Below are 27894 nucleotides of genomic sequence, written 5' to 3'. Positions count from 1 at the left end.
CAGCAGTGTGATGCTGTAGCCAGCAGAGCAAATTATACACTGGCATCAATAGTTGCATCTCCAGCAAAACCAAGGAAGTGATTCTTCCACTATACTCAGCACTGGTGAGACCGCAGCTGAAGTACTGTGTCCAGTTCTGGGTGCAAAGAGGCAGAGCTGCCCCTTTAGAACCTGGGGCTATGGAAACCCGAAGCACCAGGAGGGTAGGGGTTAATAGCCCAACCACCCAGACCAGTCAGCTGACTGGAAGAAGGCAGGACCCTGGGTATATATAAATCCCAGGGCTGGGGCTAGGGGTTTAGTTCTCTGGCAGTAGCCAAGAGGGAAGGAGCTTTCCTAGAGAAAGCTGACTAGAGCTGCCTGTTCTGCTTCTGGTATGTAAAGGGGATATAGGAGCTCACAGGTACCGGTGCCAGGAGGAGGCCCAGTAAATTGACAGAGAAGCTTGTCTTCTAAAAGGGGTTAGGGTGTGGCTTATAGGATTGCTATTATGTTATAGCCCAGGGGCTCATATTTATGTTATTGTCTGTCTGGTGGAATGGGCTGAAGCTATTTGGTGAGGAGCAAGGTTCCCTCTAAGGGGGTGCGTGTATGTGTGTGTGTGCGCGCGCGCGCACGAGTAAAAGCTTGGCTGCACACAAACACTTTCAGGCCATGCACCCACCAGCTGGGTTGTGGTGTGAGACACTTGGTAAAGGTAAGCTCTTCCCCTAGGTGGAGGCAGAGGCTGGTGCGAGCTTTGCCAGCACTGGAAAACTGCTCTGCTTCCCTGCATCGCCCAGGGGAGTGAGGACACATGGAGTCAGGGTTGGGGAATGTAGCATTTCCCGGAGCCTGTGGAACAGTTCCCTGGAGCTGGAGGAGCCTCACTCAGGGCAGGCAGCAGCTGCTCACTGAGGTGAGGCAAAGCAGGGATGGAGGCTGGGGTGGGGGTTGGTGCAGGCTCCACTGACCCCGAGGAACTGTGGGCTTCAGGAAGTGCTCCACTCCCTGGCCCTGATGCCATGTGCCTCCTCACTCCCCAAGGCAATGCAGGGGAGCAGAGCAGTTTCTGGGAGCCCATGGAGGCCGTGCCAGCCCCCAGCAGAGCCTCACTTGGGGGGGGGGGCCAGGCTTCAGCCCTCCAGCCCCTGCCCCCCAACCTTCGCTGCCTGCCCTGGTGAATAGTGAGGGGTTTACCTTTTTTGTAAGTGTCCCACGCTGCACCAAAAGGAGGCAGGACCAAAGTGGCATGCTCACAGACAGCTACTCCTTAGAAGGAACACTGGTGAGGAGGAGGCCTCAGTGGGACACACTACTGTGCAAAGCCCCAGCACCAGGGGGTGATTGGACCCCAGCATTGGGGAGGGGGCGAGGGGGCAGAGTCAGGTGGCATGGAGACAGGGGGCAGACCCCAGTGCCAAGAGCCACAGCAACAGTGAGCCAGCCCAATGCCCTAGGGCACAAATCAACATTTATATCATCTGCAAGGTGTGGGTCACCATGTATAGGAGGTTTCGAGCAGTGGATAGTGACCCCTAGTGTTGAGGGTATTAAATGGGCAGCCTCCCACCTGAATAACATCATAATTATTGTTCTATCAAGGCATGGCAGGAAAGATAGGTGGGCGGGTAGCCTGGAGACAGAGGGTCAGGCCTCTGTTAGACAAGTGCAGGGATGGACTCCTGTTTCAGTGCTGTACTTTAACAAGGACATGGACAAGCTTGAGAGAGTTGGAGAAGAGCCACCTGTATGATCAGACTTGCATGGCAAGCCATACAAGGAAAGGCTGAGGGACCTGGGACTCTTCAGCCTGAAAAAGAGAAGGCTGAAAGGGGACTTAGTAGCAGCTTACCACTACACTAGGGGAGTACATCAAAGTCTACTGGTGAACAGCTGTTCACCAGGACACCCTGGGGGAGGAAACCAGGAGTAATGGCCACAAGCTCCTGGAAGACCGTTCCAGAATCAACATTGTGAAAAACTTCTTCACAATTGGAGTGTCCAAACTGTAAAGTAAGCTCTCTTCAGAGGTGGTGCAATCACTACTCTGGATACTTTTCAAGAGGATACTAGACAGTTACCTTGCTGGGGTCACTTGTCCCCAGTTGTCTTTCCTTCTTGGTGCAGGGGGCTGGACTTGATGATCTTCTGAGGTCCCTTCCCACCCTATAATCTATGACAATGTTTCCCAACCTCTTTCACCCCACTACACACTTACCTAAATAAAAAAGCACCACAGCACACTGGATGCAAGGGGTGGGGGTGTCTCCAGCCCAACATGCCATGGCACACCTGGTTGGAAAACACTGATTTATAAACCTGCATCTGCTTCAGGGGTGGGCAAAATGGTAAATCTGGCCAGCAGCCAGACTACATTTCCCAGAAGCCCCTGCCCACATGTTTGGGCTGGTCTCCATGGAAACCCAGCTGCACCTGTGCTGTGAATAGTGCAAGGCTGGGGTTGCCATGGAGACCAGCCCCAGTCATGCTGGCAGGGCAGGGGGCTGCTCTGGAGCTGCTGGGATCTTGCAGCAGGGACAGCTTGGTCTTGGTGCTGGGCAGAGCCACTATCTGTAGCCTGCACGCTCCAGACAGACAGGGGCATGAAGGCAGAGAATAGCAGCTCTGCTCTAGCTCCGTTCAGTGGTGACAGCCTGGTCCCAAGCTGGGGTAGAGCTGCAATCTGCTGCCTGCGCACCCCTGCCTGGAGTGTGCATGCTGCAGATCACAGCTCTGCCCTGGCCCCGGACCAGGCTGCCCCTGCTGCAAGATCCCAGTGGCTCCGGAGCAGCCCCCTGCTCTGCCATATGACCTGCCAGTGCAGCTGGGGCCAGTCTCCATGGCAACTCCAGCCTTGCCCCATCACAGTGCAGCTGCAGTTGAGGTGTCTGGAGACTAGCCCCAGCCATGCAGGCAGGGGCTACTGGGAAATGGAATCCATTGCCAGCCAGATCTGGCCCATGGGCCAGACTTTACCTGCTCCAATCTACTTCTTCTCTAGAACAGAAACTCTTAAAGTAGCAGGCCACTGTACAGTCATTAAAATAAACAACAAGGGGGAATGAAGATCCCAGTGCATTATGCCAGTGCATTATACATGGCAGTGAAAAAACAGCCTTATGCCTCCATTAAAATGTATCTTATTCCTTTGTCTGTCTGTCTCTCTCTGCAATCTTTAGTGTGTGCTGGGTGGAGAGTTTCTTCCCTTTGCCTCTTCACTAGGAACAGATGATTATGGATGATAATTATGATGCCTCCTACTGTTTTGTTTTGTGTTTTTTTTTTTACAACGTAAGTATTAGAAAGGCATGCTTATTAACTAAAAAAAGCTTTCATAAATCATATGGTATAGATATACAATGGAGATGTTTCTGTACAGCAATATTCCATTGAAAAGTTAAACACTTACCTGCTGTGTTGCAACATGATAAACATTGACTGTAACATTGATTTTCATTTTCCAAAATGAAAGAAATGCAAAATGTATTTAAGCATCATAAATAGCCTGAACAGCTTCTGTAGACATTATAATGTTCTAATAGGCCATTGATAGAATAGTCTGTTAATTACCCAAAAATTGTCCTCAGAACAGTTTGGAATGGATCTGATTCCATTAGTTTCCAGGGACGGATCAATATGGTACCTGCTTCAGAAATTTATTGTAGAGACCAAGATGGATTTGGTTCATGATCCACAAACAGATGATGTTTAAGTAGGTCATGGTTCGACTTTTGTACAAACTTTTTAAGTTAAAACCTTACATCACCACCAAAGAAGCATGCCCAGAGTAGTGTCATGCACAGAATAGTGTTGTGTGATATACTGACATGGGGCTGCAAGCACAACCTGGATTTAAGACCTGAGAGCGAGCACACAGATGAGGGTGACTGGACAGAGTGAAGAAAGAGAGTGGGTCTGTGCCCTGGTGGTGCATTAAATAGTTATTTGGAGAATGAGGGACAGGATTGGGATAGACTTGGTGCATATGTGTCGACCAATTGATCACTGGTGTGGAACATGAAGTTTCAACCTGGTCACTGTGGACAGAGACATCTCTCATATTGAGATACTTCACTGGGATAGCAAGGGTTGGCTCCTCAGCACTTCCCTGTTGAGTGTATGTGCATTTTAGCAGCGATCCTCTATCTCATAAGGTAAGTATCAGCATTGTTATTCCTACCCTTAATGTGAGGTGTCCTTGAGGTCTGGTGGTACAGGTGAAGTGAGAGAGAGCAGTTAAATAAATATCCCTTTTTTTGTTAGTAAATTGACTCCCTGTTCCCAAGGTTACTGACTTGTATATCGTTAAGGATAAGTGTTTACCTGTTTAACCACAGAACAACTACTTTATTATTTTTTCTATTGTCAAGAAATAAGTGAAAGAGCTGAGGAGTGTCTTGAGCTAAAAGAGTCTGAGTACCACTGGGTGTGTCTACACAAGATGCTATGTTGCCGTAGCTCATTGCTACAGTGACATGGCGTTGGCAGACATGAACCATGATGCCAACACTACTACGTGGTAGCAATGAGCTATTTTTAGCAGCTACTGTGCAGTAGCAATGAGCTATTTTTAGCAGCTACTGTGCAGTAGCAATGAGCTGCTAAAAAGTAGCTGCTAAAAATAGCTATATGGCATCAGGACTGTACTGTAATGCTGTTTACTGTGCTGTCATTTGGTACTTGCTGAAGCAAGTCCCTTAAGCAAGTACAAAAATGACTGTGCATAGTCCGGTGCACATATAGATGTGCTCACTGATATGGATACTACTGCATTTTCTGCTGACTGTTGCAGTTCCCTCAGAAGACCACTTGAGTGCAAGGAGGAGAAAAGGGAATGTCTCAAGATGGTAATATAGTATGAGTTTGTTTAAACTATTCTGCAGTCTTTATTTTTAACCTGATGGTTGTATGTCACAGCAGACTGTGACAAGGGGAAAATCTTTTTTTTCCTTTTCTTTAACAGCAGTAGCAGTCCCAAGCTTAAACCAAGACCTAGAGTGGCCAGCTGGAAAGCATCCAATAAAGTCTCATGGATTTTGTAGTAGCCCTGAAACTACAAATCACCACTTAAGTGATTCCTATGTCCTTTGAAAGCAATTAAGGAAGGAAGCCTAATGACTTCAAAAAGTGACTTAAGAAAAAACTATCAGTACAGGGATGTATGCTGAAGTACAGCTGGGTAACCTATAACCAATCCCAATCTACCTCTGCCCTGGGACTTGCACACTAAATGGGTCCCAACAGGCTTTTTTCTGAAGCTACTTATATCTACAGTAGGCAAATAAAATCCCCAAACAAAGAACTGCATTGTATTTAAGTGTGTCCCAATCACTCACTCATGTATACCTCATGACTTATTAGTAAACTTCAACCTCTTTTAGGACACCTTGTCCAGGAATAAATTGCCCAAACAGAATTCCAAAGCACTTAGAATATATTGCTCATTTCTGGTTTGTACGCAGTACAGGGACTCTGAAAACAGATTCTTATTTCTGCCGGTATCATTCTTATTGTTGTGCTGAGGTGCTTGACATTGGTGATTTTTCATTTATGGGCTTGAAATGACCCATGTTACTAATACTTTCCAGTTAAACTGCCTCAAATAAATGCATCAAAAGCCAACAAATAAATAAGAACTTGGCTGATAAATGAAGTTATAGACTCCCATCACTGAGCAGAAGTACAGCCACCAGCAATACACTGAATTTGGAGGGAAACGAAACCAAAAACTTTAAAATCTAATTTTCAATCCAAAACCCAACTAAAAGAGATATGGCATATTGTGCTTTTACTTACACCAGTATATTCAGAGAAATTTCACCTGAATTAATATAAAATAAGTGATGGTGTTGGCTTTAGATCAATTGCATGCTCTTGGATTTTTATTTATACTTAGTAAATGGCTGTTATTGGTGGCAATGGGGGGTGTATGTATACCCATGCACATTTTTGTTGACAATCTGAAGGGAGCAGGTTATATAAATAAGGGGTTTTTAGCCACTGGCTTGTGATGCCCATGGGGTCATAAAAGGAACTTAAGTGATTGTGAGGTACTGAAAATTTTATTACAATCTAAATCAAAGAAAATCTCATTTTTCCCCAATGCTTATACACTGGTGCTATTTTCCGTCAGCTTCTCAAAACATGTATGTTCCTAAATAAATGATTTAGGCTCCTTGTTGATACATAATTAACTCTTACTTTAATAGGGGGTGTGAAAGTGTTTTTACTTTGAATAGGGGGCTGCCAACACAAAAAGCATCCTCCAAATCTATAGTGATATGCTGAATATGAAAAGAACAACAAAGATGTCAGGCTTTAGACTTAACTGCAGTTGAGTTGGTTTTCCTTTTTTTTTACTTTTTTTCTTTCTGAATTTCCTTTTTAAAACTGAACCATACAAGAAAGCACACCAAAAGTTTGTATTTGCATCCAGAGATTTTTAGCTCTGATATTGCTGATATTTTCTGTATCCTCACTGGTGGCTGTCTATAACGTTAAACCTGTCCTTTCAGGATGAAGAGGCCCCTTCTAAAATAACTGTCTGGTTCCAAGTACAGCTTCTGAGCACATTCAAATTGTAGTCGACATTTTCTATTATCCATACTGGATGTGTCTACATGTACAATTAATGAGAGACAATAAACTCTGGTGCTTATCACGCCAGAGTTTATTGCTCTCAGATGCCACATTTACATGTACACCCAGGACCACAGCACATCAAACCCAGTCAGAGCAGCCCCAGATGGCATGGGGTCTGCGGGGTGGAGCGGCAGGCAGCCTGCCAGCCCAGGGCTGCTCTGACTCAGCTCAACATGCTGCGGAGGCTGGCTGGGGCACAAGTGTGCTCCAGTGAAGGGCTAGTCAACAGGCAGCTGCCACGCTGAAACACCCTCACATCCCAGCCAGCTATGTCAGTGTCTACACATGCACTGCTTTGCTTTAAAGAACACTGCTGCAGGATGGTACTTGTATATACATATACTAACTTATGGCACAGTTAATTAATTTTACTGTGGCCTAATAGGGCCACACATGTAGATGCAGTGACTTTACTGTGGAGCTAATTAGGCAATTCCGTAGTAAATGTCTCATGTAGATGTGCCCATTATTATTTTCTTTTAGCTACTTTTCCCACAAATAAATTCAAATAGTAACAAGGCACATCTAATGCAGTTAGAGCCAAACCATGTAATGCAGTTAGAGCCAAACCTTGTGGTCCTTCCTTACAAAGACAAAACTCCTGCTGAATCCAGTGGGAGTTAGGATCTCTGCATTTGTCTCATTAATTTTAACCTGTCTACAAGTCAGTAAGTATCAATATAAAATAAATAACAGGAGTGATATCTGGGTCTTTCCTGAGTGATATTAATCATTAGCTTTATAATGGATACATGTACAGTGATATTGGACCATTAAAAGTATTGGGAAATAATTGCTTACCTAGGCCAGAGGTGGCTGCCCTCAATTATTTGAGCTTATACTGACTGGGAGCCATGGCAACGTAAATGTTGAAGAAAGAATGCTGCTTCATGGCAGCATAACTCTGAGGCTTAATTTACACTGGGCTGGGAACTGTGCTACCTAAAACTAGTTAAAATAAAATTGGAAATCATTTCAGGATAATTTGAGTGAAACACTGTTCCCCTGGTCAGTGTTTCAGTATTTATATCAGAGAGTGATCTAGCACCTAGCAGTTGGAATCAGATCTGCACATTGGCAAAAATGGCATTTTGCTTTCATGGTTCTTACTTGTGGTTAATACAGAACTGGCTCATCACAAGGTTCTGACTCTTCTACCTCATTCTCAACAGCTGAATTGCATGGTCAAGGCTACTTAAAGTATGCTCCTAATAGTGGTGTTCCATAGAGATCCTAAAATAGTCATGAATAGAAGCTGAAGAGGTTTACATAACAAATTTGGAAGGGTAGAGTAACATCCATGTGATGGTCTATACTGAAATTAATTTGAGAACCAGCATTTATGACTGGAGAGAGTTTTTGTATTTTGTCAGCCTGAGAAATGGATCCTTGTTTTCAGAGGATGCCACTTCTTCATACTGGTTGCTATTGCTAATAAAAGAAAATATCTGTTCCCTAATTCTAGGACCTCATATGAACTTTGTGGTGGAAGCAGCTCTATCCTGCCACCATAAGCAGCTCTATCCTGCAACACTGTCTTGTCTTGGGAGTGAGGGCATTTGCAGAGATGGCAAGAAGAGTCTGTAGCATGCTGCTGCAGGGGTTCTATGTAGCTCTCGGCTGAGGTAAAGCCCACAGGCAGCCTGGCTGGTATTTGGGGTCTTCAGAGCAGTGCAGAATCCTGAGGGCAGAAATGTGGTTTAACGCACCTGGGTCTGACTCCTCAGTGGGTTGTCCCTTCTGTGCTGTGCCTGTAAAACCCCTGCCCAAAAAAAGAACAAAAGCTGTCACTTAAATAGTACTAATATGTAACCAGAGCTGCTGCATTTTGCCAGGCCCACAGGATGTCTGTGTGTACCCAAAAGATGCTTGCTAGCTGGGAGTCCCTCTAGCAGGGCTTCATCAACTTACAAGACACCCCTGAGCTGTCAGTCTGTTAAAATTCATATGCATTTATCCTGTATATGTCCCCCCTTCTCACAGTGCTACAGTTTTAGGAGCAATGTTAAGTGACTACCAGGGAATGGCAAGTCCTCTTCCATCAGAAAATCAGGCAGCTCCAACAGTGCCTGGGACAGGGCACTCCTTGAAGTGACAAACACACCCTGGGTGAGTGCTGTAACTACAACATCTTGATGTGCTTCATCCTACCTTGCTGAACCAAACTGAGAGGAAATGACCAGAGGGGCTGGTTAAGGCAAGATAAGAAATTCCTTCTTGGTGGGAGAGGAGTCCGTGACAAGCTGGTGTCCACTAGGGAAAAGGAGTTTGTTACTGGCGAGCAGATGCAATGGAATTTAAGACAGAGGTGAGTGGCTCCTTACACAGGCAGGAAGTTGAAAAATTGGAACAGGGTTTCCTTAGCAATGAGAGAGGTGTTGGCAAAGGGCGGACAGATGCTCCCTGTCTTCTAAGGGACTGGGGTACCACCGTGTCACGGATGGGGAGAAGAATACAAACCGGTTTAAGGTTCTACCTCCTCACCTCCCTTATTTCGTTACAGATTACTTCCGTAGTTTTCTCACAAGTCTGTGGAGAGGTACTCTGGCAGGACCTTTGGCATAACCCATCCGCTTCCGTCCCTTTGCTCGCTGTGGCTTTGCTTCGGGACTCTGGAGGAAGGCCGTGAGCCGGGCGGCTGGGAGGGAAGCCAGGACTTGGGCTCCGAAGGCTGCGGCTCGGGTGCCCGGAGAAGCCCAGCCTGAAGCCTTCCTCCCGGAAGGAGCCCGCCCAGGGCTGCACGGCTGGCACAAGACCGCTTTCGACTGGCCCGGGCGCGTAGGACGGTCGGGTCGGCTCGCGGGCGCGGAAAGCCCCTTCTGGCGGCGCCGCGGACGGCCCCAGCGACAGACTTGGGCGCGGGGCGGGGCAGAGCGAGGTGGGGCTCCGCGGGGGCGGGGCTTGCCGGAGAAGCGGGGGCGGGGCGGGGCGCTGGCCGTGGCTATAAAGGGCGGGCGGCGGCCGCGGCGCGGTTCTTCTGGGCTGAGGGTTTAAACGCGGCGGAGGCGGCCCGGAGCTGAGGTGAGCGCGGGAGTGGGGACGGGCGCTAGGGAGGCCCCGTGCCGGGGCGCGGGGGAGCGCGGCCGCCCCGCTCTGAGTTCCCCGGCGGGGCGGGGGCAGCCCTAGTGTCGACGCGGAACCCGCGGTGCCGGGAGCCGAGTCGCTGGGCGCTATCCCGCTGCCGCCGGGAGGGCGGGGCGGCCTCTCCTTTGCGCCCGGCCTCGTCCTGCCCTGCCCTGCCCTGCTCTGCTCTCCGCGGACTGGGCGGCATGCTTGGGGCGAGCTCGGTCCCCGCGGCTCCCGGCGCTGCCACAAGCGGAGGTCCCTACGCCCCCGCGCCTTGGGGGTCCCGCACTTGCTCTGGGTGCTGCTTCCTGCGGGTCCCGTGGGCGCCCTGGGCGGCTCTAGGGCGGCTTTTCTCTCCTGCTGTTACTGGCACGGGTCCAGCCTCGCATCACCTCGGCCCCGGACCGCCTGAGGCGCCCGTGCCTCGCCTCGGCCGCGGCTTTGAAAAAGAAAGAAAACTTGATCAGTCCTGGTGCCTTAGTGGCTGCGAGCAGCCCGTGGGTTGCTGGTGCCCTGCTGACAGGCTTGGTGGGATAAGGGCCCCGGCCATCTGCAAGGTGGGTGCAGCCCTGCCTAACACGTGTGTTTTCCCAACCTCGGTGGACTCCAAAGGCTGGAGTTAGGTGTCTGGGCACCTCTGATGCATGGGGACAGTTGGGTGCTTCAGAAGGGCAAAGGTGCCTCCCAAAACCTTCACCTGCTTAGAATGAACCAACAAGAAATGTGAAATGCTGGGGCGTGCCCAAAATCCCACCTTCTCCCTCGAATGTAAGCATCTGAGTGGGGGCTTCAGGCTGGTGCTGCTTTTGTCCACTTACCACCCACTCACTGCCTGAAACTCTCCTAAAGAGGCTTGAGCACCTTCTATCTTTCTTTGAAAGAACTGACCCATGAGGAGTTAGTGTAGTGGTTTTCAACCTTTTGTCATTTGCAGACCCCTAAAAAATTTTGAATGGAAGTGCAGACCCCTTTGAATTGTAAGTGTGGGTGTTCATATATTTGGGATCATAGTCATCTTTTGCAGATCCCTTAAACATCATTTGCAGCCCCCCAGGCATCCATGGATCACAGGTTGAAAACCACTGGCCTAGCGTTTTTAGCATTCACCCAGGGAGAGAAGATGTTCCACAGCTTCCTCAGCCTGAGAGGGTTGAAACTGACATCTCCCTCCCTTCGCAGGCATGCTCTTTTGAAAAGTGAGATGTGCAGTGCCTGCTAAATAATTTGATGGTTTACAGTAAAAGGACTGCCTGGCTGCAGGGGGGGGCGGGGGCTGGAAGTGCTTTCTTCCAGGATCCCATCTTTATCCAATGTTCATTTGATGTAAAACTCATGACAAGTGTTTGGAACAATGACCGTAACATAGCTTTGGCCTTCCCAGATGACTTTCTGAACCACTGGATTACAGTCATGCTCGTTGCCCCATCGATCTTGCATTGTTTTCTGTAATTTTATTAATATTGTGTCATTTAACTGAATTGACATACTGAATCCATGAGAGCCCAATCCTAAATTCTGAACTCTAAAGAACTTGGTCATGTGTTTACTACCATCCAGTTGCACAAATTGTTATGCAAAAAATAGGACCATAAATAAGCTGTAGTATGATTAGAATTTTTGGAATAGGTTACATCCCCCTCAGTTTTGCTTTGAATTTCCAGGAATCTGATGTCCCAAAGCTAAATCTCCAAGCCTAGTACTCTGTGCTCTTATGTGGGTTTTAGTGCCGATATTTAACTGCTTGACTGAGCAGAGGCTAATGGTCCAGTCCAGTGATGGCTGAAATGCTTTGATTTCTTAAGAGCAGTGCTGTGATCCAATTAAGAAAGAGTATCTACAAGCACTGAAGGTGACCCTTTTAATGCAAGATACCACATTACAAGGTTAGGCCTAAAGCTTCATCCTAAACTGGGTGAATTCTTACCTCTGTAAGGTTCAGAGGTGTGTGGGATCTCTACCCTATGACAGTTCAGTTAAACATTCTTCCTTTAGTTTTAACTTCTGGAGCAGTCATTCAGTCATTGTCTCTCTGTCTTCTACTCTGAGAAATGAAACATGAGTGGGAGAAAATGTAAGTTTCGCTTTCCATGTTGGACCTTCTCTAAATGAACTTTTCTTTTCCAAAAATGCATTTATAGGTGACAGCTGCATTTAATTGACTTAAGATAACTGGTAATAAGAGAAAAGGCAAGGGTTAAAATTGGGCAAAGGTGATGTTTTAAATAGTGCAAGAGTGATTATGTAGTTGTGATGGTCCAGAAAATATGCAAGGCAAGGATTCTAGTGAAGAATGTCTTGCATTTGAAAGCTTGTGTAACTATCCCGATTCTGCAGTTGGTCCAATAAAATATATTAATCTAATTCTTGCTTCTCACACATTTTAAAGGAAGTAACGGAAGACCAGTACAGGGCTACAAAAAGATGAGATGGCATCTTACAAAAAAACTACACAAACAACAAAAAACCCTTTTAGTTGATTAAAACCCTTTCTAGTCTTAATTTGAGAGTGTCTCAATTATAGTACTACCAGTGGTTTCATTTGGTGGGGGGCAGTATATAACAGTTACCTTTCAGACTAGGCCTCCTGCTGAAATAGTAGTAATGGTCCTAGGATCGAATTCCTGTTGAAACAAATATGTGCATTAGTGTTGTTACTTTTCTCAATGCATGGATTTGGAAATAATTCAGTGTGATGCTTCTAGCTTGTTAAAATGGGCTACTTTCAAGTTGGAGATCTCAAAACTGTAAATTCTCTGTAACTGTTTATTGCTCTACTGTCCTGACACTTTAAAAAGACTTGCATTATGTTTCTAAAAATGTTCATGAAGAATCCCAAGCAATTAATTCTCTCCATGGTTCTGGGATTTTTTTCCCTTTTGTCAGCCCTCTGTGTTCTTGTAAGTTGTCACTGGCTCCTCCAAAAGTGTGCATTTTAGTGTAGTGACTACTCCCAAGAGGTAAGTTGCTATACGCAGCAGTGGAGTGTTGCATTTGGGGGAGGGTGGAAAAATCTGGAGGCATATGTTGCTGATCCAGAACATAGTTGCATACTTTTTTTTTGAACTAACAAGTGAATCTTTTAAGCACAGAAAATAAGAAACAATATAAAATAGGAGCGCAAGGTGACTGAATAAATGAATTCAGTGCATGGAAAATTTGAAAATTAAAGGTCAAGACTTTTTGGTATTGATGAAAGAGTGAGAAATGGGGAGCAACAACAGTTATTTGTAGAAGTTAGCTGTGGTTGTTAATTTTAAGCAAAGCTTACAAGTCAAAACTGAGTAGGTGGCTAGGCAACCTTGATGATAATCTTTTAAGATGCTGTAAAAGGGGATTGTCAATATCTGTTGGGGTCTTCTGGTGCTTGGATATTTGTTATCAAGGTATGTAAGCACTATTAAAAAGAATTCTCTTCATTGAAATTGGAGACCTTAGTAGTCAGTACAGATAGCTGCTGAGTTGTTTCCTGTACTCATCAGGGATGGGGGAAAAGGAGCATGGGGGCAAAGTCCCTCCCATGTCTCCCTCCACCTGCAGTGGCTGCTCTTCTGCTTTGTTCCTGGTCTCGGGGAGCAGCAGGACAAACCCTTGCCTGCTTCTCACTCCAAGGACTGTGGTATGAGAAGGAGAAAGGGGACATCAACAGCACTGTTCCCTTTGCTTGGCTGTTGGTGCAGGGAGCCAAGGGGACAGTGCGGTGGGGAAAAGCCCCCACATGCTCAATATATTTGGGATTCTAGTGGGAGGAGCAGATAGGGTCTTTGCCCTGATACCCCAGGGAGAGCCCGCTTAAGCTTGGCTCTGTGCTGGGTGGCTTCCCCATGCCCCCAGTTCAGTCAAGTGGTGCGGTGGCTTTTCCTAGCCCAGTCTCCCCTCCTTGCCCCTCCCCCATCTGGCCCCTGCCACTCGGGCAGAGCATGGATGAGGCAGAGTGGGACTTGCAGTGAACAGGTCTGTTCCTAGTATTTGGAAACCAAGGAGGGGAAGCTATAGCTATTCTCTCAGTTGAAACTAAGCCTCTGTACATAGTAATTGTTAGAGGTCATGTAAACATAACTTAGAAAGTGAAAAGGTAAGTATTTGCTGAGTTCATTCTATCCTTAACCAGTTTATTAATACAAGTCAGATCCAGTTGTGTGTACTTTGTGATTGGACTGAAGGTACATGTTCATTTTGAAGTTTATCACTGAAAGAACAGTTTGTAGAGGGTGCAGGCTTGATTGGAACAAATTTTGCTACAGGTAAAACATGCAGTATCTTGTTTAGAGGTATCTAGTCACAAACTTGAAATTAGTATACTTCAACAGATTTAAAAAGCTTGTCTCATTGGAGGCTTTCTTCTTGGAGTATAGTCTAGACAATCTTAATGGTCTGATTACAAGCATGCATAAACATTCTTTATTATACAAGTTTGCAGTTTATTAAGGGAACATTCAAATGCAACCAGAAAGGATTTATTTTGTTAATAGACTACTATACTGGACTAGGCACTGGCAGAATTCAGTGTCCAAGACTTACTTGATGAGGAAAAAGGTGAAATAGATTCATCCTCTCTGTAGTCTTTAAAGTGCTGTAGACGGTTCTTTTCACAAACTATAAATCCATGAATAAGTCCACAGCAAATATTATCAGACTAATTTAAAATTATATCTAACAATAATCTAGTTTGGCCAACTTATATGCACCATCAACCAATTTTAAACAAACAAGTTGAAAATTGTGCTATTAGGAATTATGCATAGAATGCATTTTCTTTTGGCTTTGAGGGGGAAAGTCATTTGGAAGAACCTACCATTCTTAAATACTAGCATACCAAATGTTTTAATACTGCAAGGTGGGGAGAGAATTTTGTTATAGAAATAAGTTTACAGAAATAATTCTCTTATTTCCAGAATAGTGTGAATTTGTTCCAGGCGTGAAATATATGTGGACAAGTAGAAGTCCCCTTATATGTTCAAGCACACCCTCTACTGGTTGAAACTGTTATATACTAGGAAAGAAAAAAAGACAATTGATTACAAACTAGGTGTAAATTTCTACCTTTAAAAATTGGTAAATAAATTCTTATCTTCATGAAAAAGTACATAGGCTTAGACCTTTTAAAATTATTGTCAAGTGGGGAGTGTGTAGTAATTTCTGGGAGACAAGTGCTTTTTGCAATCCACATTGCAAAATAGTGCGTCTGCAAGTCAGTCACACTAGCGTTGCAAAAGTTGATTGTCTGGGGCAAGTTAGTTGCTCATCAGAAATAAGATGTTAAATGAGAATACCACTCATTTTCTTTTTGTATCTAGACTGGTAATTGTTTTGTACTGATTTCACAAGGCTGAAGTATAGAATTCAGTAGTGTGGAAGGTGAAGTAGAAGATGAAAGACTGAGTGGATGTATTTAGTTTATTAGCTTTTTATTATTAAAACAAAATAAGCAGGACTGAATAAGAAGGATCAGGAGAACTACAGACCTGTCAGCTTCACTTCAGTCCAAGGAATCAATTTCTAAGCACTTGAAGGAAAAGGTGATGAGGAACAGGCAGCGTGGATTCACCAAGGGCAAGTCATGCCTAACCAACCTGATTGCCTTCTGTGATGAGATGACTGGCTCTAACTAGTGGATGTGGTGTACCTTGATTTTAGCAATCATAGATTCATAGATTCATAGATTCATAGATGCTAGGGTCGGAAGGGACCTCAATAGATCATCGAGTCCGACCCCCTGCATAAGCAGGAAAGAGTGCTGGGCCTACATTACCCCAGCTAGATACACATCCAACCTTCTCTTGAATACCCCCAGGGTAGGGGAGAGCACCACCTCCCTTGGGAGCCCGTTCCAGAGCTTGGCCACTCGAACTGTGAAGAAGTTCCTCCTAATATCTAATCTAAATCTGCTCTCCTCCAGCTTGTGGCCATTATTTCTTGTAACCCCCGGGGGCGCCTTGGTGAATAAATACTCACCAATTCCCTTCTGTGCCCCCCTGACGAACTTATAGGCAGCCACCAGGTCGCCTCTCAACCTTTTGCTATGGTCTCCCACAACACTCTCATAAGCAAGCTAAGGAAGTGTGGTTTGGATTAATTGACTGAACAGTTGATTGAACATGATGATCCAGCCAGTTTTCTAAGAGGAGTAATCAATGGCTCATTGTCTAGTTGGCAGCCTGTATCAAGTGAAGTGCCCCAGGGGTAGGTTCTGTGCTTTTTGTTCAGTATCTTCATCAGTCACCTGCAGGATGGGATGGAGTGCACCCTCAGCACGTTTGTGGATGACACCAAGCTGGGGCGAGTAGTAGATATGGTGGAGGGTAGGACTAGGATTCGGAGATCTCAACAAATTGAAGGTTTGTACCAAAAGAAATATCATGAGGTTCAATAAGGCCAAGTGCAAATTCCTGAACTGAGGATGGAACAATTCCATGCACCAGTACAGACTGAGGACTGACTGACTACACAGCAACAATGCAGAAAAGGACCTGAAGGTTACAGTGGACAGACAATAAGCTGAACATGAACCTACAGCATGACCTTATTGCAAAGAAGGTTAACAGCATGTTGGGCTGCCTTAGTAGGGGTATTGCCAGAAGATCAAGGGAAGTGATTATTCCCCTCTATTTGGCGCTGGGGTGGCAATGTCTGAAGTACTACGTCCAATTTTGGGGGGGCCCCACCACAAAAAGGCTAGGGACAAATTGGAGTGAGTCCAGCGGAAGGCAGTGAATATGGTCAGAAGGCTGTGGCACATTTCTTATGAGTAGGCTTGGCAGAACGCTATTTTTATTTTTTTATCATTCTGGCCACCGAAATAAATGCTTAAAAATAAACATCAATTTCAGTTTTTATTGGTTTAAGTTTTCAGGACTGTGCAAAATTAGGGTTGTGGGGAATAGACAACTTATTATTGACAGTATACTGTGTTTATAAAAATCATATGCCAAAATATAAAAAGTATATATTCATAAATCATCCCTGCTTTAAATCACTCTTTTCATTCATCAGGAAGGAGCTTGGTGGGCAGGGACTAAAATAGGCTCTGCGGTCCCAGAGCTCTGGGAACATGGGGAGAGATGGGACCCCTGAGAACTAGAGCCTGAAAGGCCTCCCCCCCGCCCCGGTCTTTGGGTAGGGGTTTATTTAAGTATCTGGTTATCTTCCTCCAGCCTGCTTCCTGCACCCAGAGCAGCTAATTGCTTAATTTATGAGTCATGCCAGAAGTGCATCTAATTGCTAAACTGACCAGTCAGTGATTAGGCCACCCATTGTTTTCCTGTAGCTCCTCTAGCTCTTTCTCCACTGTCCTGTAAGGCAGTGGTTCTCAACTTTTTTGGTACTAGGGCTGTTTTGTAAACATTGATGGCCAGTCTTGACCCTGTGCCCCTCACATGTGGCTCACTATGCTCCTCCCCTCCCAGCCTCCCTGGTGTGGGGGGCTGGAACTATGCCAGCCTGCCAGGGAAGAGCCACGGTCTGCCACATTTTTCTCCTTTAAAAAAGAATCCATTTTTAAAGTTTGTTCATAACCTTTTTATATACTGTTGCTACCCACTTTTGGGTCATGACCCATGGGTTGAGAAATGTTGCTGTAAGAGATGAGGGATCATTGTTAGAGTCTCCCTTCTGTAAATTTTGATCATTACTGATGGAAATATTTTTTCTTGTCTGTCTGAGTGTGAGGTAAACTGGCTGCTTATCAGTGTTTATTAGTACAAACAGAATCCTGCCAGAGTTACTTCTGAGGAGAAGCTGAAGGAACTGGTTTTATATAGTATGGAGAAGAGAGGACTGAGTGGGGATTTAATAGCAATCTTCAGCTACCTGATGAGGGGGTTACAAAGAGGAGGAAGCCTAGACTGTTCTCAGTGGTGGCAGATGACAGAACAAGGAGCAATGGTCTCAAGTTGCAACAAGGGAAGTTTTGATTAGATATTAGAAAAAAACTTCCTTACTAGGAAGGTTGTGAGGCACTGAAACAAGCTACGCAGAGAAGTTGTGGAATCTCCATCCTTAGAGATTTTTAAGACCTGGGTAGACAAAGCTTTGGCTGGGATGATCTAACTCTAACTTTCTATGATTCTGACACTGGTGCAATGAAGTGAAGAGAGTCTACAAAAGGATAGTCTAAGTGATTCTTTAGTTGGATTTAGAAGACGATTTTTCCTTTATAAGCCTGGGCCTTGATGTAAATATTCTGCAAAAGCTCTTCTCTGTTTTGAAGATCCTTTGTTTAGCTCTCTGAAAAGTAGAGCACAGAATGATCTTATAAATTGATTTGCAGCAGTATTTATTTATTAGAAACTATCTGTGCTTCTCATCTGCTGTCCATGGTCTGAAAGTTTACAACCATCTCTTAGCCTGTGCTTTTGTGGAATATAAGGAGCAAGCTGTCCTGTGTCCTGGCTTAAATCTGTTCCCTGGTAGTGCCAAGGGAGAGGTCAGGGGTGCATCTTATCTGCACAGGGATGTGGAGTGAAAGGATGTTAGGGAAAGTTTATGTAGGATGATGTGCTAACATTTTGTCATATAAAAATGTGACTTTCCATATTTAAATCTTGATGAGTCTGAAACGCCAAGCTACTGCCACTTGTTCTCAACATGTCGTTTTTGGAATGCCATCAGGGACAACAGACCTGATTAGGTTCTGAAGGGGAAATCTATCATTACCTCCCCCCTCTTCCTCCCCTCTCCTCTTCTTCTCCCCTCCCTCTCCACACCAAAAAAGTGCTGTTGTATGTTGTGCTCAGGACGGACTAGATGAAATAACAAAAATCTTCACTTTGCATAGCAAAAACCTCCCTTCTTAGGTGATAGCACTAACAAATGATGTACCAATATTCAGGGGAAACTCGGGGAAATTTATGGTTTTGTGTATTCGCTGTGGCAAGCTGCATACCTGAACTAGGTTACTGTGCTTCAGAAATTTGTTGAACATATAACATTGACCTTGGCAGCCAGGCTCTTCCCCTTGAGACTTTTTGGTCCATTAATTACACTTGGTCCTCACTTATGAGCATATACAAAATCAGGGTTCATGTAACCTAGTTCAAAATCCATGTATAACAAATTGTAAATATGTCCTAATGAATGTTTATTCAGCCTTGTCCACAGAAGGCTAAGCGGAAACCTCACCTGACTTTGTCTTCACTAGCCTGGCTGCATCTGGAAGGGGGTGGAAGGCTCTGGATAGGTTCTCAATGCTGTAACACTGGTGTCTGTAAAAACTGATCTGCACAATGAAAAGAAGAGAGGAGATTTATGCAGTTTCATCTTTTTATGACAGATGAAGTAGATGTGCAAGATGTTGGGTGGATTTGCTTTTATAGTGGGAATTCAGGTCTTGCCCTTCTGAAATATGGGGAACTGAATTGATTAAAAGGAAAATTAAATTTATTCACATTTTTAAAAGAAAGTGATCAGTTTGTGTGTAGTGCTTTTAACTACCAAAGCTTGGAAACTTTGTCAGAAAGCATCTTTAAATATCCAAGAAAGGACTCTTGATTTCATGCCTCTGATTCCTCACTGAGGACAAGCTGGAGTTTTGACAGTTAACCACAGTTTGCTTGGTTTGGTTTTTAAAAGCAAGGGAGCGAGTACGTTTCAGACAGGTTCTGCAGACTAACAAGACAAAGCGTGCATATACAATTTTCTGTTTTCCTTTACAGGTCATCTTAAAACCTTGAGTGCTCTAAAAGTAAGTTAGCTAGCTAATCTCTATTCCTATCATGCCAGTAGTATTTGTGACAGCTGTACAATCTTTTGGGACTCTGCTGTTGGAACGTATTGCTTTAGTGAAGCTTGAAATACAGTTCAGAAACTGCCATAGTCTCTCTAGAGACAAATGTTTGAGGCTTCTTTTGAATGTAAAAGAGTGCCTACCAGTGAAGTTATTCTGGCTGTAAACTAGTGGTATTGAGAGCAGAATTTGACTCTTATTATGTCTGTCAACTTGCTATTATGGAGAGTTTTACAGAATGGTAATTTGCCAGACTTTTTCATATCAGAATTGAACATCTGAATTGTTTACATTGTACACAAAATATTGTATTCTTGGCCTAATAGCTAAGCTTCAGGACTTTTAAAAATTTACTAATGATTAGGATCCTTCGTAGTGAATGACTGTAAAGGGTATATATGCAAAGCACTCTTAATTTGTTTCTAATCAGATCTATTTTAACAAGTAGATGAAAGCTGACTTAAAACTCTTGCTGGCATACCTTTATGGCCACAGGTGTCACTTGATAAAAACTTGATAAAGATCATATTGCAGTTACAAATGCTGTCTTTATCTTGTGTTTCATGTGTCCTAGTCCTGGACACTGATAAGTTTGTACAAAGGTGAACTCTGCTTCTGTACAGAATATAACAGAATTGTTCCAGGTGCTGTTTGACTTGGAAGCCAACTGCACCCTGTCCTGCAGCCAACCGTACCCTGTCCTGCATCAACAGGGGCATCACTAACAGGTCCAGAGAGGTCTTGCTCCCCATCTATGCGGCGCTGGTCAGGCCGCAGCTGGAGTACTGTGTCCTGTTCTGGGCACTGCACTTCAAGAGGGACGTGAAGAACCTGGAGAGGGTCCAGAGGAGGGCCACTCATATGGTTGAGGGCCTCTGTGGCCAGCCCTATGAGAAGAGGCTGAGGGACCTGAATCTCTTCAGTCTCTGCAAGAGGGGACTGGGGTGGGATCTTGTGGCTGCCTACAACTTTATCAGGGACGAGCACCAGGGACTTGGGGAAAGTCTGTTCACCAGGGCCCCCCTTGGAGTCACCAGGAACAATGGCCACAAGGTGAGGGAGGATAGGTTTAGGTTAGATATTAGGAAGAACTATTTTACTGTAAGGGTGGCCAGAGCCTGGAACAGGCTTCCCAGAGGTGGTGCTCTCACCTTCCCTGGAAATCTTCAAGAGGAGACTGGATAGGCACCTGGCTGGGGTCTTATGACCCCCCCACCTCCAGTGTTCCTTCCTGCCCATGGCAGGGGGTTGGACTAGATGATCTGTCTAGGTCCCTTCTGACTCATTGATTCTATGATTCGATGAAGTTATTTTTGTAGAATAAAACTCTCTCTTAGTTTTTCAAAACTGTATGAAGCTAGTTCTGTAAGTATGGTCTGAATCCTTAAAGATAATAAGATGTTGATGGAATATAATATGAAGTATGGGATAGCTTGCAGCATCTTAAGTAGGAAAAATTATGTACTCTATAATTTAAATTTCCTCTTAGATCAGTCAAGCCTTGGTCTGGTACCAGGTCCAGACTTCTCATTCACAGCAGTAGTCTTTTGAACTCACAGCATCTTCCAGCCAGTTTAACTAATTTGGCTTTGCAGCTTGTCAAAGAAATGGACACCTCCCCCTCCTATAAAATGTGGAAACTAAAAACTTGAAAGACATCACAGTGGGAAGCCTATAGCAGAGGTCAGATTAGGACGCAAGTTTTCTTCTCTCTGAGATCAAAATATCTCTCTTAACCCTAAGATGTAGAATTGTGGCAAAAAAATCTTGTAGGCTTAGTACCCCAATGTCTGCAATTAAATGTAATTTCATAATTTAAATTATTTATATAAAAATATGGATAACTTCATACTTTCTGGCATATAATGGTCAAATCTAGCACTGTTGGATTATTCACTCAATGTCTTTAACTTGTATAATATTTGGTGTTCAGTGGAAAAATACTTTCTCCAGAAGATTTTTTTCTTAATCCTAACTGGTTTTTTGTTTGGTGGAGGGCATTACAGAGGAAGAAGGGTGTTAAAAAATCAGAATAGATGGAGAGATTAGAAATTATATTCTTTTCCTTTCATGGCCAGTTAGGTATATTGAATCCAGAGTGATACAATACCTACTTGTCTGAACTTCCTCCCCAGGTTATTCCCATTCCTTTTATGTTTTAATCTATCCGTATTCTAATCAGTTTATGGTGCCATGTAAATACCTTAGTTGTAGAAGTTCTCAATCTTTAATGTAACATTACAAAAATGTCTTACTTCAGGCCACACAAGAAATCTGATGGATCAATGTTCTGAACCAGTTTGCCAGATTCCAGGTATCTGGATTCTTGTTCTACTAGGATGATCCCAAATCACGTGCTGTAGCTTTGCTGTAGAGCCCAGGAACGTTACTGCATGGTGACTGTTTATATTATTTTAAAAATCTGCAACTTCAAATTATTACAGACAGGCTGACTACTTCATGTTTTCTTTATGCCCCCAAACTATTCATAGTGTTATAGAAATGCTTGTGAATAACAAACATGGTTTGTTTAAAGGGACCATATTATGTTTAAAAATACAACTTAAGTGTGTGTTTCTATTTACATTATTGAAAACCGTGGGTAGCATAAATGAAAAAAATGTGAAATACTACTTCCCCATTTCTATTTTTAATGTACAATTAATTTTATTTGGGTTGGGTCTCCCTGTTGAATGGGACTCCCATGAGGACACCTTCCCTCCACCAGTTTAAAGATGCATTTTAAACACGGCAATACATGATGGTCTTATACTACTAGTGGGGGGGGATGGAAGAATTCAAGGGCATGCATACTAATAGAAATTACTTTTTTTTTTTTTTTTTTTTTAAATGATATAAATTCAAGTTGGCAGTATTTACACGTAAATGAAGAAGCCAGATGTGGTATGTAATATATCTTTGTGTGTTTGTATAGCTGACACTTGCTATATTCAGTTTCACTTGCGGAGTTATCTCTGAAATACTTGTTCTCTGGGTAGTCATGCAGCGTAAGAAAAAAAAAATTAAAGTATAGTTTATGTATAACTTATTAATTGTTTGATATTGGGGAGTTCTGTGTCTGTCAGACTGCAAGTTTATTTTCATTTTGGGAGCTTTTTTCTCGTCTTTCTACCTCTGTGCTGAACTGAAAGTACATGGGGTAATGATGATCCTGAGTAAAAATGGAGAGAAGTTAAAAATGGATGGTTTCAATTGGCATGCAACAGTTATCCTAGTCCAGGACAAACCACTTTTTCAAGAGAGACCTGCAGGTGGGAGATATCTGAGCAATAGTTCACCTGTTGGGCGTCTGAGGAGGGTGTGTGGTGTGGGTGTGTATAGGGAGGGGTATGTGGCAGGATGTGAGGGTGTGTGTGCGGGGGGTTGTGTGTATGTGGGATGTTGTGGGAGGAAGGTGTGGGTGTGGGGGGGGGAGGTGGCCCTTCATGGTACAGCAGCAGGCGGGGTACTTGGGTCATAGGTGTCAGGACATGGCTGCAGCCAATACTGCACATCGCAGCAAGGTGCGCAGCCTCCCCCAGGCTGCCTGTATTGCTGGTGCAGTCCCTGCACTCGCACAGCAGGGAGGGAAGCCCCATGTTCTGGAGCCAGGTGCCTTCTCTTCTGGGGCTGCGCAGCATAGGACAGAAGCCCTGCAGGTGAAGCCCATTGCCTTTCCTACCGGGGCTGTACTGTAGGGGAGGGAAGTCCCAGGTGCACTCCCCAGGAGGGGGGGAGAGGGTGGAAGGCAGGCAGCTCCAGCCTGTGGGGCTTTTCTCCGGTGCTGTGCAGCCTCAGCAGGGAAGGCACCTGGCTCCAGCATGTGCCTCCCTGCTGTGCTAGTGCATGGGCTGCACGGGAGTGACAGGGAGCACTAGCAATAGACAGCTGGGGGGAGGCTACACACCTTGCCCTGATGTGCAACACTGGCCAGAGCTCTGCTTTGTTGGGACCCTGCTCCCTGAGAGGCCTGCTTGCTGCTGCTACTACCTGTCAGGGCTGTGCGCTATAGGAGAAGCATAGGGGAGGGTCCTTACACTCCCCCATCCTCCCTCACACCCACATGCTGCCCAACCCAGCACAATTTGTTGGGGGGTCCCGTGGGCCGGACAGAAGTGCTTGGTGGGCTGTATTTTGTCTGCCCTTGCCATAGAGCCAGACAGTGTCATATGTAGCAGTGAGGTCTGCCAGGACAGCATCAACCTTTTCCCTAGCCTCAAAGCTCTCTTCAGTGTCTTGAGTAAGGAGAGTTACGTGCTCCAATGTTGTCCTGTGTCTGAAACCAGCCTGCTTCTTACACAGCTGTGGATCAATTATGTGGTAGATTTGGGCATGAATGAGGGATTCCAGTAGCTTGTATAGAATGCACAGAAGGGAGATTGGTTTATAGCTCTTTCCATCCAATGGGCTTATTAAGGATGGAATCAGGAAGGCCAAAATGCAACTGGAGTTGCAGATAGCAAGGGACTTGAAGGGTGACAGGAAGAGTTTCTACAAGTATGTCAGCAACAAGAGAAAGGTCAGAGGAAGTGTGCAGAAAAGGCTGAAGTACTCAATGCCATTTTCACCTCAGTCTTCACAGGTAAGGTCAGCTCCCAAACTACTACACCTGACAGCATGGTTTGGGGAGCAGGTGAGCAGTCACCTGTGGCAAAAGAGCAGGTTAGGGACTATTTAGAAGCTAGACGTGTACAAGTCAATGGGGCCTGATGGGAAGCACCTGAAGGTGTTGGCTGATGTGCTTGCAGAACCAGTGGCCATCATCTTTGAAAATTCATGGCAACTGGGAGGGGTCCTGTACAGTTGAAAAAGGGCAAATATAATGCACATTTTTAAGAAAAAAGGAAGGAGGAGGATCCAGGGAACTACAGACCAGTTGGCCTCACCTTAGTCCCTGCAAAAATCATGGAGAAGGTCCTCAAGGAATCCATTTCTAAGTGTTTGGAGAAGGTGATGAGGAACAGTCAGCATGGATTCACCAGGGATAAGTTGTGCCTGACCAACCTGATTGCCTTCTATGATGAGATGACTGGCTCTGTGGATGCGGGGAAACCAATGGTCATGATATTACTCGACTTTAGCAAGGCTTTTGATGTGGTCTCCCACAACTGTCTTGCAAGCAAGCTAAGGAAGTGCAGGTTGGATGAATGGGACTGTAAGGTAGATAGAAAACTGGCTGGAGCATTGGGTGGGGAGGATAGTAGTCCATAGCTTGAAATCTAGGTGGCAGCCAGTATCAAGTGGAGTGCCCCAGGGGTTGGTCCTGGGACCAGTTTTGTTCAATATCAACAACATGGAAGATAGCATAGAGTGCACCCTCAGCAAGTTTGCGGATGACCCCAGGCTGGGGGAAATAGTAGATACGCTGGAGGGTAGGGCTAGGATTCAGACGGTTCTCAACAGATTGGGGTTTTGTACCAAAAGAAATGTCATGAGGTGTTCAGTAAGGACAAGTGCAAAGTCTTGAACTGTGGAAAGAACAATCCTATGCACCAGGACTCTCTAATAAGCCTCAAACAAGCAGCAAAGCTGCCTCATGCTGTGTTGTCCCTTTCTCCCCCGACGCTCCTTCCAGAAACAGAAGTGGATGAGAGGGTGATGGTTGGGGACTTGACAAGAAGGGCTACACAACAACTATGCTGCCTGCTTGAGACTAATTTGAGAGCCGTAATGAAGAGGAGCATGTTCATGGGGCCCAGCCCTTCCTAGGCTGGCTGTTCAGCAGGCATGCGGAAGAGTTTCATGAGGCAGCAGAACCTGGTTGAGAAGCACTAAGGTAAGCTGAAGCAGTATCAACAGTGGTTCTGAGCCAGGGATGAAAAAAGTGGTAGTGGGGTTCTCTGACCCTGAAAACACTGAGAACCATTAGAGTAGAGACTGGTCTTTCTACTCTGTAGGAACAACCATGGTCTGCAGTGCATCCAGCCTTTCAGACAAATATTTGTGCATGTTAAATCTTGCAGGAAAGATCATCAGTTATACAAAAAAATAAAACTGGTTCTTTACTTTCAGCACTATAAGCTTTTATAAAAATATTTAATTGGAAGTAAAGTATTTGGTATGCCGATGCAGCCTGTATTACAACTAAAATGAATTCTAAAGGGTAAGGTGCTAGCACAGATGTCACTGCATGAGCTTTGCTATTCCAGAAGGGTTCTAATTAACTGTGATATAGACTGAGCACCCAAGACTGCCATGTCAAGTCCCCGTCTGCTAGGCCATGTGCTCTATCATTTCCTGGTTCTCAGTAGGATGCAGCAGGATGGCTTTCTTTTTTCTCCTTTGATACCTCTGGTATAATCCCTGGTCACCAGTTCTCGTATCATGTTCCCCTCAAAAAGGGAGCCAGATGATCCAAATACTTTAGGCCTTCAAGGCTGACCTCAAAATGCCCTTATAGTTTAAGTGTGCTCAGAATTCACAATTGGAGGCAAAAGCCTTCTGTTTTATAATTACCCAGACATCAGGTTCCCTTGAAGAGAATCTTGGTGCCCAAGGACCTTGCATAATGTTCTGAAATAGGTTCCTTTTTCGAGAGAGATTTTGAGAAAGAATAAAAAATCTTAAATGCATTTCTCTGTCACTGAAGCATTCTTTTATGATGGTTGTCTAGGATGAATCCTTTCCCTGTAGCTTATGGATTTTCTTTGACCGGGGGGGGGCTGCTTTTCAGCTCAGCTTGCTTTCTCTGACCGGGATTAATTCTACAACTAAACTGCTTTTTCCTGAACTACAAAAGTCTATTACTTCCATCTCCTTTCCCAAACAGCCTCCATGGTTGTGGGGGAGTCCTGTGTAAGATGTGTGGAGGTTTTGTTTTTGTTTGTTTATCTTTTCATTTTGGGGGTTGTTTGTATTTTTGTTTGTTTTTAACACTCCTTTTGTTGCCTATGTCCCTTAAACCCATTCCCTGCCAGGTATGTAAAGGTGGGAAGCTTCTGTCTCTCACAGCTCAGAAATGTTCTGGGGCTAAAGGGCTTTAAGCTGGTGATGAGAGAGAGAGAGAGGCATCAGTCCCAGATTCCCATATACAGGGGTAGGGCATGTGAAATGCTGGCTGCAGTCTGTAATTGGTAGTCTGAAACCATTCCTTTGACCTCCATGGCTAGGGACAGACATTACACACAAGCTGACTTAAGTGATCAGAATATGGTTTAAACCTGTAACAGAACATAAGTTCAGTACACATAAGCCTGTTTCAAAATAGCTGAAACTGGTTTAAGATAAATTGGTTGAATGTAGTATCATACTTAATTGATTTGGGTCAAATAGGTTTATGTAACTTCTGTCCTAGACCTTTTCCTGCTTTAAGTTAAATCTGAGTCTGCCTGCATCCCAGATGTTTTGCAGCCCTGGGATGGGCTGTCTGCTCCAGAGAGGAAGGCTGACCCTGCCCCTCTCCTCCATAGTCACAAAGAGTTGGGAGACTGCAGGCATAGCAGTGTCTGCCTGGCTTCCCCCTGCTCCTTCCCCTTCTCACTACTTGCTGCTGAAGCAGGGATCCCCTACTTCTTCCCTTCCCTCTCCCACAGCACAGACCCCAGCGGTATGGACTCTAGCAGGCATGTGGTATGCTAGCTAATGCTGAGAGGTGTCTGTGTAAAGTGGACAGGACAGTGTCTGCTTATGGCCTTTTGGAGCTAATCAACAGGTCCGTTGGTAATGTCCCTCCATTCCTTCCTTGGAAAAAGCTGTTTAAGAAGAGGTTGAACTAATGGGAGAGGCTTTTGTTTCCTCAATGGGCTGCTAAGTGCTGTGTTATCAGCTCCCTGCAGGCTCCCTTGTCTGTCAGGTTTGCTGCAGACGGTATGAAGAAGCACAGAGAGGGAGATTGAAAAGCTCAGTAACATCAACAGATGCATGCACTGCACTGTTTCCCCTCCCCCCTTTGCCCCAGTCATAGCTAGGGGCTGGGGTCTAGCAACACTCCTGCCCCTTGAGGAGTGAGTGGGGAAAAGCCTGGCATGGTGCAGGCAGGGTGGGGGTTTACACCCCTCCCTAATCAGAGGTCCTGCCAGGGCCTGGCCACACACCCCTCCCTCAGCTCAGCATTGTAGAAGGGAAGGGAGGGCTGCTCTAGCACCCTCGGCTTCTAGACTGAGCCACTGCAGGCATGTGCCTTCATTTCTTCAGTTCAGAGAGGTTGCCTTAACAGTTGCAACTGGTTCAGCCTAGCTAGGTTATGCTAGCCTGCAGAGATTGAGTCAATTCAGGCTTTTTGAATGTCTATCCCTAGCCCATGTATATAAGCATGAAGCAGAAGAAGGAGAATATTTTAGAACAGAGACTGAAGTTGATTTAATCCACTGAAAAGTTTCAAGGAAAGTCCTGTTTCCTTTTAATTGGCTGAAGAGAAATCTCAGACTTTTGCATGTGTTAGTCTTTAAATGTATTGTATCTTAATAAATGACTGGAGTTGTGTGGTATTGTGAACTTGCACTGTTTGACTACTTACTAAATTATCGTGGAGCAGAGAGTTCTGT

General features: G+C 45.0%; 1 protein-coding gene and 1 long non-coding RNA gene across 2 annotated transcripts in view; one reads left to right on the top strand and one right to left on the bottom strand.

Moving 5' to 3' along the window:
* Window positions 1-6025: 6025 nt before the first annotated feature.
* Window positions 6026-9498, bottom strand: LOC149862886 (uncharacterized). Its single transcript, XR_016442994.1, has 2 exons — window positions 9109-9498; window positions 6026-8386 (listed from the first exon to the last, which is right to left on the bottom strand). It is a non-coding gene; the product is annotated as an uncharacterized LOC149862886 (long non-coding RNA).
* A 57-nt stretch (window positions 9499-9555) lies between these two features.
* SERPINE2 (serpin family E member 2) overlaps window positions 9556-27894 on the top strand; it is a 48961-nt gene continuing 30622 nt past the window's right edge. Inside the window, exon 1 of the mRNA XM_090051934.1 lies at window positions 9556-9645. The gene's annotated coding sequence lies outside the window, so the exon portion shown is untranslated. The remainder of the gene's footprint in view (window positions 9646-27894) is intronic.

The sequence above is a fragment of the Crocodylus siamensis genome, chromosome 6 (genome assembly GCF_052110815.1).
Source record: "Crocodylus siamensis isolate JL-2025a chromosome 6, ASM5211081v1, whole genome shotgun sequence".
Lineage (NCBI taxonomy): Eukaryota > Metazoa > Chordata > Crocodylia > Crocodylidae > Crocodylus > Crocodylus siamensis.
Note: the sequence above shows the minus strand (reverse complement) of the source record. Positions and strands in the feature narration are given on the sequence as shown.